The sequence below is a fragment of the Pelodiscus sinensis genome, chromosome W, assembly GCF_052426305.1.
Source record: "Pelodiscus sinensis isolate ZL-2025 chromosome W, ASM5242630v1, whole genome shotgun sequence".
In the NCBI taxonomy this organism is placed as follows: Eukaryota; Metazoa; Chordata; order Testudines; family Trionychidae; genus Pelodiscus; species Pelodiscus sinensis.
This window is the reverse complement of record NC_143084.1, coordinates 8,622,023-8,634,586: the sequence shown is the minus strand read 5'-3', so window position 1 is coordinate 8,634,586 and position 12,564 is coordinate 8,622,023. Positions and strand designations below refer to the sequence as shown.

Genomic DNA, 12,564 nt, shown 5'->3' with positions numbered 1-12,564 from the left:
GCCTCCCGATGCAATAAGGGAATTCTTTAAAAAGAATAGGAAGGGAGGAGTCTTTGGTCCTTTGGGTGGGCTGCACCTGAAGAAAGGAGCCAAAGACCCCAGGGTGGGGAGACAGGCCTGGTTTGGATGGGCAGCTGGAAAAGAGGTTTCAGGGTAAGTTTGAAAAAGTTTGCACTGAGGTTTCAGTGTAGAAGTAGCTAAGTGCTTTTGTTTCTTAACCTACTTTGCTCTGCCTGTTCTCGCTTATTATCACTTAAATCCTGCTGCTTCTAATTAATAAAATCACTTATTTTCTATCAAGCCCAATGTAAATAATTGTTACCTGGGGGAGCAACCAGTGGGCACATTCCTCCTTTCATCGTTAAAGGTGGTTCACCTAATTCTTGGGGGGTTGATCCCATCTGGGGAGTGGTATCCCAGGAAGCTGGGCCCTAAAATGCACTGTCCTCGGACCTGAAGAGGTTCAGCGTCTGTGCTGTTTCGGGGCGGGGGGGAGGCAAGGATCTCAGATCGGGGTCTTGGCTGGGGGAGACCAGCGGGGCTAGCCCAGCAGGACAGAGTGGTGACAAGCCCCAGAGAGCAGGAAGGCGAGTAGCAGTGGCTGTGTCAGCACTCTGGGAGGCACCCCCGAGGGGTCTTCTGTGACCTCACCCCATCACACACAGGTATCTTCTGGGCACTCTGCAGGCATTCAGCTTTGGGCTGTTTTGTGGGTTTTCTTGGGGTGCTGTATGCCCTCGCAGAGTGTTTGGTCAGGCTCAACTGGACCCTGACCGAGCCGGTCAGCTTCGGGCAGGGAGTGCATCGGGGTGTCCGCTGTCTGGCCAGCTGTATGCTCTGGCGATCGAGCCCTTCCTCTGTCTCCTCCACCGGAGGTTGATGGGATTAGTGCTCTGAGAGCCAGAGCTACAGCTGGTGCTGTCGGCGTACGCCAATGACATGGTCCAGGACCCAGGCGACCTAGTGCAGGTGGAGGCCTGCCAAGCCATCTACTCGGCGGCCTTCTGGTGGTCTGGGACGGGTGGCAGGCAGGCTCCCTCCTACCCACACTTCAGGCCATCAGGTGGAGTGCGGGTCTGCTGCTGTATCTTGGCATTTTTCTATCCACCACGCATCCCTCTCCACCAGAGAACTGGCAGGGTTTGGAGGCCAGGGTGGGTGAGCAGCTGTGGAGATGGACAGGACCGCTCCAGTCTCTCTCCCTGTGAGGGAGGGTGCTGAACCAACTAGTCCTGTCCATGCTCTGGCACCGGCTCAACACCCTGAGCTGGGCCTCTGAGGTCCTGGCCCCACTCCAGAGAATAGCCCTGGAGTTCTTCTGGCCAGGACTGCACTGGGTCTCTGCAGGGGTCTTGTGTCTTCCCAGGGGGAGGGTGGCGCGTGGGGACAGGGCCTGGTCTGCATGCACAGCCAAGTCCAGAGCTTCCGCCTCCAGGCTCTGCAAAGACTCTATAGTGCAGGTAACCCGGCGTGGAGCACGTTGGCATGAGCCTTCCTCCACCGCCTCTGAGGTCTCCGATATGTGTCTTGGATGGAAGCTAGAGGCATGAAGGTAAGTGTGGCAGTCGGTAGGTTTCCAGTATAAGGTGGTGGAAATGTGTCTGTCATGTAATTGTACCGTAGTGTCAAGGAAGTGGAGATCTCTCTTGTGGACTGATTCAGGCTGAGGTTGGTGTACAGGCTTATCTCCTCTGATCCCACTAAAGAATACCAAAAAAACTAAAGCAACTGCTCATGAAGCTCCCTGATACTACTGAGGACCAAGTTTACACCAGCACGCCCCCACTAATCCCCAACCAGGAGTTTTCTGCTACCCAAGTGTGACGGGGCGAGCAGGCCCCGCACTGCCGGGCTGGGAGTAGCCCAGGCCCAGCTGGCTGAGAGGTCCCCGCCCTTCCGGCCCTGCTGGGCATGCTCCCAGCAGAGCCAGTATATAAAGACTGAGGGAGCACGGAAGGGAGGGAGGCAGCCTGAGAGGAGAAGGGCCCAGGCTGCCGCCCCGGTGTTCCTGCAGCAGCTGAAGCCAGAATGGTAGGAAGCAGCCCAGGGCAAGGGCTTGCAAACCCCGCTTGGTGTGTATCGGCTGGATTCCCCACCGAGCAAGCAGGAGCAAGAACCCCTGCCTACAGGGCCCTGGTCTGGGACCTGGTGGAGAGGGGGGGGCCGGGTCCCCCTACTACCCCTTTCTGCAACCGAGGCAAACACGCCAGCCAGGAGAGGCTTTTTCCGGAGCTAGGCCGCAGAGACCGTATATGCCCTGATAGAGGGGCCTGGACTTGAGGCTAGTTCTAGTAGTACCATATATGCCCTGATAAAGTCCCGGCCCCTCTGGGTACTGTATATGCCCTGAGAGAAGGGCCTGGACCGAGTCATGGGCCAGTAGGAGGGGGCCGCACCCCCCGTCAGGGGTGTACCCCTTGACACCAAGATACACAAACCTGCAATTCCTGGACAACCCATCAGACATGATGGACATTTCCACCACCTTTCACCGGAAACCTACATTTCTCAATCTATTTTTAGATTTCTCTATCTCAAGTTGAATATGAGTCAGCAATGTGATGCTGCTGCAAAAAAAAGCAAACATGATTCTGGGATGCATTAACAGGTGTGTTGTGAGCAAGACACAAGAAGTCATTCTTCCGCTCTACTCTGCGCTGGTTAGGCCTCAGTTGGAGTATTGTGTTCAGTTCTGGGCACCGCATTTCAAGAAAGATGTGGAGAAATTGGAGAGGGTCCAGAGAAGAGCAACGAGCATGATTAAAGGTCTAGAGAACATGACCTATGAAGGAAGGCGGAAAGAATTGGGTTCATTTAGTTTAAAAGAGAGAAGATTGAGGGGGGACATGATAGCAGTTTTCAGGTATCTAAAAGGGTGTCACAAGGAGGAGGGAGAAAACTTGTTCATCTTGGCCTCTGAGGATAGAACAAGAAGCAATGGGCTTAAACTGCAGCAAGGGAGGTTTAGGTTGGACATTAGGAAAAAGTTCCTAACTGTCAGGGTAGTCAAACACTGGAATAAATTGCCCAGGGAGGTTGTGGAATCCCCATCTCTGGAGATATGTAAGAGTAGGTTAGATAAATGTCTATCAGGGATGGTCTAGACAGGGGCATGAGGGCAGGGGACTGGACTCGATGACTCTCGAGGTCCCTTCCAGTCCTAGTATTCTATGATTCTATGATTTACAGCCAAGCCCTAAGATACAACCAGATTTGCTCCAATCCCACAGACAGAGACAAACACCTACAGGATCGATATAGAGCAAGGCTACTCAACACGTGGGCCCCGGCCTGTTTGTTTGCAGCCTGCAGTTCGGTTTGGATTTACGTAGGCCTCCACATGCAGCCCACGGGTGGGAGCCAAAACAAAAAAGTAGTCAATATAATGGTCTTCTGTTGATACGTGTTTTAGTAGTTACATTCCTGGACTGTCATTGCTCATTAAGAGTGCTGTCATATGAGTGGAAATCAGGTAAATGTTGCATTTTATTAATATCAGCAGAACTGACTTAAATGGGGCCTGTGTGTTGTATAGTCTTGCCTTAATCTTTGTATTCATGCCCGTCTGTGAAAGAAGCTATTTGCATATATATTTGCATTTATGTGCAACCACACTTAAGTTACAGGCCTCAGCATATGCTGCGAGTATCATTGTGGCCCCCGGGGCTTGCAAAGTTGAGTAGCCCCGATATAGAGCATTCTTAAAACTGCAATACCCACCCGGAGAAGTGAAAGAACAGATTGACACAGCCACAAGAGTACCCAGACATGAACTACTTCAAGACAGGCCAAGAATTCCACTTGTCATCACTTACAGCCCACAACTTAAACCCCTCCAATGCATTATCAACAATCTACAACAGCGGTCCCCAACCTTTTGGGGCTTCCGGGCACCCGGGGGTGGGGCCACTCATGCACCGCACGCCCGGGGGCAGGGCTGCGCATGCGCCGCGTGCCCGGGACCCAGGGAGCAAGAATGGCTTGGGCCAGCCCTGGTCACTCGGTGGGTGCACATAAATGCCCCGGTGGGCACCATGGCGCCTGCAGGCACCGCGTTGGGGACCACTGATCTACAACCTATCCTGGAAAATGACCCCTGACTCTCACAGGCCTTGGGGGACAGGCCAATCCTCGCCTACAGACAACCCCGTAATCTCAAACAAATTCTTTCCAGTAACCATGCAGCACACGTCCATCATACTCATCCAGGAACCCAACCCTGCAACTCTGCCCACACATCTACACAAGTGATTTCATCACTGGACCCAACCACATCAGCTACTACATCAGGGGCTCATTTAACTGCACATCCCCTAATGTGATATATGCCAGCAATGCCCCTCTGCCATGTATATTGGACAAACTGCACCGTCTCTATGGGAAAGAATTAATGGACACAAATCAGATATCCAAAAAGACAACACGCAGAATCCTGTTGGGGAGCATTTTAACTTGCCCAGGCATTCATTAATGGATCTCAAAGTCACTGTGCTGTTTCAGGCCAATTCCACAAGCCGAATATACAGGGAAGCCTTGGAACTTAACTTCATTTACAGATTTGGGACCCATCACAAAGGTATGAACAAAGACATTACCTAGTTAGCACAGGACCTTCCACATCCTAATGACTTAAAAAAGAAAATCAAACAATGGGTACTGTGGCAGGTTTGGGTTAAGCCCCTGGGTCCTGCACTTCCTGGTGGGTCTTTGTGTGTGCCTCAGAGGCTCGCCGTGTCCCTATCACTGCTGAGAAGGCAAGGGTACCCCGCTATCATTGTCCAGTCCAGTCCATAGGGTCTCCCATGTGCCTTCCTGGCAGCCCACCAGCTGGAAGGAGGGTTGGTGGGAACCAGGTCCCACCCACTTGCTCTGGGTTCCAGCCCAGGGCCCTACTGGGAGGGCGGTAGCCCTGAGTGAGCGGTGAGGCTTGTCCCACTGAACAGCAACCCTTCCTGGGTACCTCCTCCCCAATGCCTGGAAACAGGCCTTATTGCCATCTCCCTTTTTATGGTGTGTCCATCAGCCTTAACTGGCAGCAGGTGTCCTAATTAGCCTTCCCCTCAGGCTGAGGCCAGATGGGCTTCAGGTGTCAAACTGGCTGGGCCACAGTCTCTGGCAGCCTATACCGGGAACATAAAATCACATACCCAGCTCCCTGGCTACGTCTATATTGGCAAGATTTTGCGCAAATACTCTTTAACGCAAGAGTTTTTGTGTTAGAGTATTTGCGCAAGAGAGCATCTACACTGGCATGTGCATTTGCGCAAGAGCATCCGTGCCAGTGTAGATGCTCTCTTGCCCAAGAAAGCTCTGATGGCCATTTTAACCATAGGACTTTCTTGCGCAAGAAATTCATGTTGCCTGTCTACACTGGCCTCTTGCGCAAGAACAGTTGCACAAGAGGGCTTATTCCTGAGCGGGAGCATCATAGTTCTTGCGCAAAAAGCCCTGATTTCACACATTAGAACATCAGGGTTCTTGCACAAGAACACGCGGCCAGTGTAGACAGGCGGCAAGATTTTGCGCAAAATCTTGCCAATGTAGACGTAGCCCCTATGTATCTGCCTCACATTTGGCATCTGCAGCCCCCTGCTCTCAGGGTGCTGCACTTTCTCCTACACCCTTCCTCTCTTCTTCCTTCTTAGGAGGGGGTGTCTGTGGAGGGGAGCTGCTGCTTTTGTGGCAGGCTGGCCCTGGCTACTCCTACATTCTGGGCCAGGCCCCTTTTTTCCACCTGTATTTTTGCAGGCAGCTTTTCCCCCCTTCACCTCAGCTAGTTGCTGAGGGTGCTGGGTGCAGGGGGTGGGGGGAGGGTCTCTGCTGCCCTACCTTCAGGTGGGGGGAGGCCCCCCTCCCATCTTCTTGGGGGGGTTCTATTTTGGTCCCTTTTGTTTTTCACCTCTGCAGGCCTGAACTCCACCATTCCTGCTGCTTTCCCATGAGGCAGAGGAGATAAGGGGGCTGTTTTAGGGCAGTCCCTGGGGTTCTCTCTCCCCACAGCCTGTCCTGTGTTGGGGGGGGGGGGAGACTAAGGGGCCTTTCCATCAGGACCCCTGGGTGGGGGCTGGTGCGGGTCTTGCGGGGTGCTGAGGGTGGTTCATCTCTCCCTGGTTCCCCTGCATTCTGCTGCTGCTCTTTCCCAACCCCAGTTGCTGTAGGGGCCTTTTAAATTCTTGGCCCCACTGCTTGCCACCCCGCCCCTCCTCTGCTCTGCTGGGCCCTGCAGCAGGTGTTGTGGGCCTGCTACTCAGGCACCTGTGGGCACACGGGTTTCCTTCCCCCAGCCATATCTAGTCCCACCCCCTCCCGGAGCAGGCATCTTTTCACTGCCTGCCTTCCCTTACCACTACTTGTCCCACCCATCCTTGTGTTTGGTGCCTGAGCTTCCCCCTCTTTTTTAGTTACTCTTCCCACACACAGCTTCACTTGTCCCAGTGTCTTTTAAATAATAATTTGCCCTCATTTTCCCCAGTGCAGCCGGAGGAGCCGCTCTTTCCATTCTGTGCTGGGAACTGTACTCCTTACTGTTTTTTCCCCTTCCCTTCTCTGAATTGTCGCCCTCCTACTCCACTTCCAGCCTGGGGAGGGGGGGAAAAAACAGTGAACCTCCTTCCTCCCATCTCTTTTCCCTCCTTGTTCCCTCCCGTAATTGGTTGTCTTGTCTTTCCTTCCCTGCCCATGACCACAATGGAGGGGTTGTCCAATGACACCCCTGCCAACCCTTCCCCAACCCTGCCTAAAAGCGACTCCTACTCTGAGGCTGCTGGGCCCCCTGTCAGTATGATGGGGGGGCAGATATGGACAAGGACCCTGGGGCCTCGACCGCTCCTGCCGCAGCGCCTCCAGTCATCAGTAAGAGGGCCCCTGGAAGGACAGGAAGGGCCGGGGAACCAAAAAGGGCAAGAGCCCTGTCTGGAGGGTAAAACCTCCTGAGGCAAGGGCTCACTCCACGGCTCCCCCTCCTTCCCACTTCCCTGTTCCTTCCACCAGCTCTGAGGGCTGGGAGCTTGCCATGGGGAGGCACTGCAAACGTGCCCGGCATTCCACCCCACCCACCGAGGGGGAGGACAACCTCCCTGCACCTATGGGGGTGGACGCTGGAGCCATCCCTTCCTCTGAGCCCCCAGATGTTTCACAGCGCCATGAGGCAGTTGAGGTAACCGTGGTGGTTGCAGGAGGGGTAAACACCTCCCTCCCGGGGTCCCCGCAAGAGGAGGTGTCCATGGAGGATGCTCCCACTGTTCCCACCTCCACTGAGGGGGCAGCCACTGACACTGCCGAGGGCCACCACCTGGCAGCGGGCTCGCCTTCCTCTCTCAGGAGGTGGAGGCTTTGGGGTTGACCTTGGCTGCCTCAGAGGGGGATCACCATGTCCTGGAGGGACAACAACTGCCCTCTCCTTCCCTTTCTGACCCGCCGCCTTCCCTTCTCCCTGCCTCTGAGATGCCCCAGGGTGTGACCATCCGCCCAGACATTGACAGCACCTCAGCCGTGGCTGCTGAAACCCTGCAGGCGCTCAGTGGGCAGGAACTTCCTTAACTTCCTATCACCCCCGGCGCTGGGGTCTCTGGTGCTGCACTCTCTGTGGCGCTGGAGCCCAGTGCTAGGGAGACATCGACTACTCCCACCACTGTCACCGATTTCCTGTACTGTGAGGAGACACTGCATCCCGGTGCCTCCTCTGGTGAGGCTTCTCGCCCCGCTCCCACTCCTTACCCCTGCCCCACTCCTGCTCCCTGTTCAACCCCTCTCTCAATTGAACCCCCCCTTCCTCCTCCCCCCCTTGTCTTTTCTCTCCCCCCCCCCCTCCTCTTCCTCCTTTTCCTGATCCCCTCCCTGAACCCTTTTCCTCCCCTTACTCTATTGCTGCCGCTTCCAGGGCTGCTACGTTGAGCCCAGACGTTGGCCCCCGGGAGGCGGCTTTTGTTTCTCCTGCTCCCAGCACATCTGGGGCTGTTCTCCCTCCGCCACTGCCCCTACCATCTTCCCAGCAGGGACTCCAGAGTCCCTGCGTCCCCGTGTCAGTCGGTCGCAGGGCATGTGGAGGGGTATGGCCCCACAGCGTTCGGAGGCCTGAGGCCCCGATGCCAGATGTGCTGAAGGGCGAGATGCGCGACTTCTTGGAGTACATTCGTGGCTCCAAGAACAAAGTATCTCTCACCCTTCAGTGCTGGGGAGATTTCCATCTCATCCTGCAAACGGTGAGGGCCATCTTGGGGGAGGGTAGAAGGACCGAACGGCGGGAGGCTGTGGCCTACCAGCAGGTCTGCGGCTTCCGGGGGCCAACGTCTGGGCTGAATGTAGCAGCCCTGGAGGCGGCAGCAATAGAGTAAGGGGATCTGCCAAAAAAGCCCCCACTGTCGGCAGAAACGCAGCAGAACCGCGGCTACACTTTACTTTCACTTTCAACACTGAGCCTGATAGGCACAGCGTCGGAATGTGAGTATGCAAATGAAGCCCGAGATATTTAAATCCTGGGCTCATTTGCACTTCTGAAGTGCTTGATTTGCATCCCTCTGTCGGCAGAGGGATGCAGTCTAGACATAGCCCAAGTGGCGGGGCCTCCTACCGCCAATAGAGGGTGGGGGGAGCCCCGGTGGGCCAGTCTCTATTCCACCTTGGTTCCACGGCTCACCCAGGACATCAGCTGGAGAATCCTCCACGGTGCTGTGAGCACAGGCGTGTACTTGGCACGGTTCACCCCCATTCCCAACACTTGCCCCTTCTGTGGCAAGAGGGAGACCCTGGCGCATATCTACTTTGAGTGTGCCAGGTTACAGCCCCTTTTTCAGCTCCTTCAGAACCTCTTGTTGAGGTTCTGGCTGCATTTCTCCTCTCACCTACTAATCTACGCAGAACCCATCCGTGGCCCCACAAAGTCGCAGGGCCTCCTGGTCAACTTCCTCCTGGCTATTGCCAAGACTGCAATTTATAAAGCAGGGAGAAGAGGTTGGCCGAGGGAGGTGCCTGAGACTGTGGGGCCTATTTCCGTTCCTGCATCCGCTCACGCATCCGGGCAGAGTTCCACTGGGCGGCATCTGCTGGCTCTCTCGAGACCTTTGAGGGGCAGTGGTTGTTGGCCAGGGTTCTCTGCTCGGTGTCCCCATCTGGTTCCCTTGTTCTAGCCTTTTGACCCTCACACCCATCCCTGTTTTGTCTATTTGTCCCAAGTAATTAGTTGGTTTTCAGAGCTCTGTAGACCCTCCCTGTAGGCTGGGGGGAGGTCCTTTAGATGTGGACGGGCTAACACCTGCCCACCTCCCGGACTCCAATAGGACCAGGCTTCTGGTCTCAGGTTGCCACAGTACTTAGAGAAGGTGCAAATTGTTCTTATCAGCTTCATGTGGCATGAACACTAGAATTGACTATTTCCTCCCCATCCCCTATTTATTTTGGAACTGGACCTTTATTAACGCTATTCATCTGAAGTGGGTTGTGCCCATGAAAACTCATGATACCTTCTACAAGTTTTGTTAGTCTTTAAGGTACTGCTAGACTCTTCATTGTTTAAGTTTTTCCAACTTGCTAATATGATTTCAGTGGCTTTGCTCATGAGCAATGGAGGGGTGGTAAGAGGGTGCAGCGTGGGACCATTTGTAGCTCTGAGGAGTACAAATAAGGAAGGCTTCTATTCACCCCACAACAAAGTATCAGTTTCCTAAACTAGGGATGTTACATATTGGTTAACTGAATAGTTGATTAACATCATGAATTCTTAGCAGTTACTCAACTATTTTATAGTGCCTGGGGGTGGGGCCAGCAGCCAGTGAGCTCTGGCCCCAGTCTTGAGGAGCCCCCTGCCACTCTGCGCTGCTGCCTCTGTATCAGAGGCAGCAGCGTGGAGTGCCAGATGAGAGGTGGTCCACGAGGGGCGACAGTTTAAAAACCAGCTCCCGTCACTGACCGGCTTCCTGTCATTCCACACTGCTGCCTCTGATAGAGGCAGCAACCCCTTTCTGGGGTGGGTGGGGGCAGGGTCTGAGCTCCTGGGCCTGGCCCGAGTTGGAACTGAGCTGAGCTGCCTGTCTGCCTGGCTCCTAATGCACTTCAACTGCAGAGACGCAGCAGGGGTAGGTCCTGTACCCAGTGCAAGTGAGGACTGAGCCGGCCCATTGGCCAGTCTGCTAAAAAATGTACCCGGGTTGGGGGGGGGGGGGAGGAGGAGGAATGTGGGTCATCTATAGCATTAACCTATAAGCTTTTGCTTATCAGTTAATTGACTACATTATTACATCCCTAAACATAACAAAGGAGAGGGAACAAGCCGTAAGGCAACAAGTAGTCCTGTAGCACCTTACAGACTAACAAATAAATATATATTTATTAGTATCATGAGCTTTTTGTGGGCAAAACCTCTACTCATGTGAGGTGTGATGTGATGTAGTGGGGATTGTGTTGACTGCTTTGTTATGCTGTGTGATTCCTACTGTCCTGTGCTGCTCTGCAGTGTGTGTGTGTGTGTGTGTGTGTGTGTGTGTGCGCGCGCTGTCCCACGGGGGATGGGATCTTTGGGTGAGAACTGAGGAAAGGCACATAGGGAATGGCCCAGGCTGTCCTGTCACCTGACCCTAGGGGGAAGATGCAATCAGTGACAGTCAGATAACACCTTGCCCCAGGAGCAGGACCATGGAGGAGGCAGGGTTGCCTAGATAGCTGGGACCAGTGGCTGGGTGTGCAGGTTAGACGCCTTTCTCCCTCAACCAGCCAAAAAACTATGTGGCTTGGGGGGCCGGGTAGGGGCATAGAGCCCTGGCTCTGGGCCCCCTATCCCTAAGATAGATTGTACTGCCTGCTCCTGGTTCCTGTGACATGAAGTCTATGCTACAACATGTCCCTCTTAATGAATAAACCTTCTGTTCTACTTGCTGGCTGAGAGTCACACCTGGCTGGGGAGGGGCCTGGTGAAGGAGAATTAGGAGTAACACACCTCACTGCTCTGGGAACTTCCCAAATAAAAATGTCTTATTAATTCATGATTAGGGATGGAAAATGTCCAGGGAAAACCCTTCCTCATTACAGTGAAGCAGAAGAAAAAAAGTGTACAATAAAAACCCTTCCTATTACCCCAAAGTGAAGGAGGGGCTCAGGAGAAGAATATGAATGGTCCCCTGCCCTTACCCCCACTGTGAAACAAAAACTGTGTAGGTGAAGGGAAACAGGATATGTAGGCATACCCCAACGTGAAGGAGAGAATCAGAAGGATGGAGCAGGATGGGGGTGTCCTTACACTGGTGAGGCAGAGTGTGAATTAGGCAAAAAGAATATGAAGACGACTGCCCACCTCCTCCATCACCATGTGAGTGTAATTCCCCTCCCCTCCCATTATGCAGAGGAAGGGGACACAAGGAGAGGGGATGTGCAAGAGAAATAGTCCTCATTATCTCAGTGTGTGCGTGTGCTAGAAGCAGGGATCCTATCCATTACCCACGGGGGCAGAGCAGTGCATGGGGGGAGCAATTCTCCGTATTGCCGCGGGATGGGGGGGCGGGGAAATCTCCCTGTTCCGCCGCGGGGGGAGGGGTGCAGCAGAGAAGACCCTCCCCCAATCTCTGGGGAGGCCTGTTGCCATTACAGTGGGGGAGGGCGGGCGCCTCGTTACCCGCGCCAAGATTGACTCGAGAGCAGAAGGCAGCACGGAACCTCTCCAAGCCCCTGGTGGATCTGACCTCCATGTACTGGAGATGCAGAGGACTGTCCCCCGGAGCGTGGCGGTAGAAGGAAATCCTCGCCATCAGCCCGGCCGGAGACAGCCCCACCCACACCCGCCTTCTTCGCCGCGGGAGTCGGCAGCCTCAGTACCCACCTGGGCCATTCCGGCTGTCCCCGCCGCTCCTCTTTCCCGGGCCGAAGAAATGCTTCGGCTGCTACCTCCTCACAAAAGCCACCCAGCGGCCACTATCTTGAAACACCTGCTTCAACTGGCTCCTGTTCTCGCGGGCGGAACGAGCTGGTCCTTGAACTAATCGTGCTGACACTTCCATATGCCATTCACTTCCAGCCTCGCGCTCTATTGGCTGTTTCTTGGCCATGTCAATTCGTTCAGCGAATAGAAACATTCCTACGAGACGCCTGGTGATACATGAGCAATGGGAGAAGGGTGGAGACGGAACTTAGGAAGGGTGGGAAAGGGCCAAACAATGGGCCGGATTCCAAACCAAAGAAGCGTGGCGCAGCCTTAAGGCTAATGGAGAATGAGTGCAGGAGGCAGGAATTGTTTAACACGTGTGTTGCCAAGGCAACCCTCACCCTGGTATCCCAGCACCATCAAGGCCTCAGAGTCAGTTTCAGGGAAATCCCGTTGACTACGTCTAGATTGCATCCCTTTTTTGTAAAAGGCATGCAAATTAGATGTATCACAATTGCTAATGAAGCGGGGATTTAAATCTCCCTCACTTCATTAGCAATTGCGATACATCTAATTTGCATCCCTTTTACAAAAAAGGGATGCAATCTAGACGTAGCCAATGATTTCACCCACTAGGGCAGGGGGTCTGCAACCTTTTCAAACCAAAGAGCCAAACTACATCAAAATTCAGAACAAGCAGTCAACAAAGAACTGTATAA

At 54.1% G+C, this 12,564-nt stretch overlaps 1 protein-coding gene across 2 annotated transcripts in view; it reads right to left on the bottom strand.

The window, feature by feature from the left end:
* The window catches only part of LOC102445971 (microprocessor complex subunit DGCR8-like), a 139,239-nt gene extending 126,959 nt beyond the window's left edge, over positions 1–12,280 (bottom strand). Inside the window, exon 1 of one of the 2 annotated variants that reach the window (XM_075914705.2) lies at positions 11,804–12,280. The gene's annotated coding sequence lies outside the window, so the exon portion shown is untranslated. The remainder of the gene's footprint in view (positions 1–11,803) is intronic. The other variant, XM_075914702.2, reaches the window with a different exon arrangement.
* Between the last annotated feature and the right edge of the window lie 284 nt (positions 12,281–12,564).